This window comes from Schistocerca nitens, chromosome 9 (genome assembly GCF_023898315.1).
Source record: "Schistocerca nitens isolate TAMUIC-IGC-003100 chromosome 9, iqSchNite1.1, whole genome shotgun sequence".
Taxonomy (NCBI): Eukaryota; Metazoa; Arthropoda; class Insecta; order Orthoptera; family Acrididae; genus Schistocerca; species Schistocerca nitens.
Window position 1 is genome coordinate 66,711,847 of NC_064622.1, and position 4,031 is coordinate 66,715,877.

Here is a 4,031-nt window from a genome sequence, read left to right on the forward strand (position 1 = left end):
AGTTAGAGATTGAAAGATCTCCTCACATTGTCTTTGAGCAACCCTCCCTGCAACACTGTCACCGATTTAATTTGCAGCTGACCAGAAGTAGACCGCTAAATTCCACGTCTCGTGAAGGAACAGAGCAAACTGAGTCTGTAAGTGCTGTTATGCACCAATCTTACTCACAGCACCCATTTCTCCAGATGAACACATGTCGAGGAGGTTAGCACCTCTTATCGGCGTACAGTAGATATGAAAGTGTTGTGATGATATAACAGATGGTTAAGAATAAGAAGAAACATTAGGTTTAATGCTTGATGGAGGTCCAGGCAGATGTAGTGTGAAGCATTTTCATAAATCAACTGAGCTATCAGTTCTAAAGTATTGTTCTGGTGTCCTGTGTCAGTACCAAGAAGGTATTGGTAAGAGAGAATATAAATGCTGTGTCGTTTTTGTGACTAGTTGAATAATGAAGTGTGCAGCACTGCATGTGGGCAACGGCCTTGCCGCAGTGGATACACCGGTTCCCGTCAGATCACCGAAGTTAAGCGCTGTCGGGCGTGGCCGGCACTTGGATGGGTGGCCATCCGAGCCGCCATGCGCTGTTGCCGTTTCTCGAGGTGCACTCAGCCTCGTGATGCCAACTGAGGAACTACTCGACCGAATAGTAGCGGCTCCGGTGAAAGAAAACCATCATAACGACCGGGAGTGCGGTGTGCTGACCACACACTCCTCCTAACCGCATCCTCATCTGAGGATGACACGGCGGTCGGATGGTCCCGATGGGCCACTTGTAGCCTGAAGACGGAGTGCAGTACTGCATGTAATATAACACAAAAAGGCTGTCAATGGCTAAGTGCAAATACTCGTAAGTAAACTTCATAGTACATAGCAAATGCAATTTACAGCAACTGTCGCCACGCGGGATTAGCCGAGCGGTCTGAGGCGCTGCAGTCATGGGCTGTGCGGCTGGTCCCGGCGGAGGTTCGAGTCCTCAGTCGGGCATAGGTGTGTGTGTTTGTCCTTAGGATAATTTAGGTTAAGTAGTGCGTAAGCTTAGGGACTGATGACCTTAGCAGTTAAGTCCCATAAGATTTCACACACACACACACAACAACTGTCTGTTCACTTCTCAGAGTTCACTAAACGATGTTCCCTGTCTATGCCAGCCCTGGACGAAGATCTACAACCACGTGGCTTAGAGCTGCTCTTCCCTCTCCCAAGTAGGCTTCTGTCCGTTGTCGCCTGGTCATTGGCAGATTGTACTCGGCCGACAATTGGTCGAGGTGAAGTCGATATCTTCGTCCTCAGCACCGTCCGTTGGGTTGGCTTGGGTTGTTTGGGGGAAGAGACCAAACAGTGAGGTCATCGGTCGCATCGAATTAGGGAAGGATGGAGAAGGAAGTCAGCCATGCCCTTTCAAAGGAACCATCTCGGCATTTGCCTGGAGCGATTTAGGGAAATCATGGAAAACCTAAATCAGGATGGCCGGACGCGGGACTGAACCGTCGTCCTCCCGAATGCGAGTCCAGTGCGCTGACCACTGCGCCACCCCACTCGGTCTACAGCGCCATCTGTGGCCTTGGTGGAACTCGCACAAGTGGTGAGTCGCTATGGCACTGGCCCCAGCTCGCATCTTTCCTTCTTGGCTGTGTCTTGTTTGGATGACAGCAATAAACACATGTATTCTTACGGCTATCTGGTTCCACACTTAAGACACGCTATACTGTCAGAGAGGTGCGGTTTTCGACCTATTAGTCGTGTGGAATGCAGGGCTGTTAAAATTCCAATGTAATAAATATATTTCCAGTGCTTGATATACATTCTCCTTGGAGGTTTCTCTATGACAAACTATGGTGACAAACTGTAAAATGAAGAAACTGCTACCTTAAAACATTGATTCTTTGTGACACAAGTGCATTATAACTTTCCAGAGGTGTATAGCACCCATTGTTCACATCCAATCACGGTTCAGAAATTATAATAATCTCGCATTAGTCCTATAAAAAAAAAAAGATCGTTAGTAACAGAGAATACCTCTTACAAGGAAACAGACAAACCCTTAGCAGCAGTCATACTGCCACTAACTACATAAACATGACATCTGTCAAGCAGATTTATACACAGGGATTGCAGTACCTCACAAACATCTCTCACTAACTTAGAATCACCGTAGTTATGAAAGTGAAGAATAGATTTTATGCTCAAGATGAGGCAGGGGAATGGAGTACGTCACATAAATCTTCATTCGTCTAGAGCAGGGTACTGAAACAGGATGGACATGTTTCATCATCATCGCACTTAAGTTGGAGGTCCTCTGATGACTGGGAGGTTTGGTGTTGACCATCGCAGGTAGACAGTCCCCTAAGTCACACGTAGAATGCAGGTCATGCCACACATCTGATTCATCCTGACAAAACAATGGAAAAAATGGTTAAATGACTTGCAGCAACATCTCCCTCTCTCTAGAATGATTCATTAGTCTGCCGTTAAATCACACCTCGTTACAAACCTATCACAACCGATCACTCCATCCATTTTCTGTCATCCTTTAACGCAGATGCAAGCCAAGTTAGAGGCAGATGGTCCTCTTTCTTCCAAATCAAATCGGATGTGTAACTATTACCTCAATAGACATACAGTAGAATGCTGCCATACAGCAACTGTTTGTTAGCCAACACCGCAAGGTTATGACTCGCAGTGAGTACAGAGAAGCGCATTGTAAATACTGTTTTTTACGGTTTAAAACGCCTAATCAGAGAGGGTGGGGCAGAGACTATGTGCCAGCTACAAGATGTACAGGGGATACCTAAAAAACCACATTGGAATTTTATTTTAGCAGATAGGTTCGAAAACGTGACAGATTTCAAGATAAGAGAGTGCCACGAATATGATTCACTAGTGGCTGTAATCATTAAAAGACATCTCCATAGGACCCAACCCAGATTTGTGGGTAAATGGAAAGACTGTATCCCAAATTGCAGACAGCGTTTCTACCAGAAAGTGTAACACTATAAATCTGAAAAGCCAGTATATTGGCCAGAGGATTTTGTACATTTCTAGCGTTGCATTTTTTAATTCATTCGTTACATAGCACACCATCTGCTGTATGTGATCATTCTCAATCAGCCATCATCCTCCCTTGACTATAATCCAGTGGATATTTCGCAGAATCTGTACATGGCATCGAGATAGAATGTGTTAGAAATACTGGAGATGTATCTAGTGACGGCATGAGGGAGGTGCAAATGTCAGCTTCGTACCACGTTCCTAAGCCGAATCACTTTCTAAATTCGCTGATTTTATTACGAACTTACACCACTAGCGGCGTGACCCACACTTTCGGTCTGTTATTACACACCCCAGCGATCACAATCTATATTCAATGTCACATTATTTGTGTGGAAAACCACTTCACTAGGAAGCATACCATACCTCGATTTCTGAAGATTGTATAGTTTGTAACATGGATGTTTGTGTGCTCTGGCAGAACCAAGACCACTTGTGGGAGTAACATAGTCGGAGCGATCGTGTTTTTCAATAGCCGGTCGCTTATAAGACGATTACATCTCTCTTCCTAAGACATACTGATACCACTCGCAAGAAAAAAAACAAATAAGACATATCCATCCATCGCAGATTTTCGATCAGTATTGTTCGACCTTACCAGTGTTCGGTTACTGGAGAAGTGTTATTGTTAGTAGGGGATATGTGACAGATTCACTGTGATCAGCAGGCTTATAAAGTATGTGTGTTCCTAAATGTGCAAAGAAAATAGCTGTCTCCTGTCGTAAGGAAGGTATGGATTTGACGTGGAAAAATGCAATAGCCATAAGGGAATGAAAGATTTTTTCACATGGCAAATTATGTCCAGTCATAAGACTCCTACATATTTTGCTATTTCCAGAGCCACCGTCGTCAGGAGGCGGTATTTCCGATACTTCGCTCATTGCCGAATGTCATCAGTATGAGGCTATAATCGCAATATTTAATTGTAGGTTCAGTGATAAAACGCATGTGGCTGGTTTCCTATAACGATTCTGCCTGGG

The 4,031-nt window shown here is 44.6% G+C and overlaps 1 pseudogene; it reads left to right on the forward strand.

Moving 5' to 3' along the window:
* Positions 1-475: 475 nt before the first annotated feature.
* Positions 476-593, forward strand: LOC126204486 (5S ribosomal RNA; annotated as a pseudogene).
* Positions 594-4,031: the final 3,438 nt, after the last annotated feature.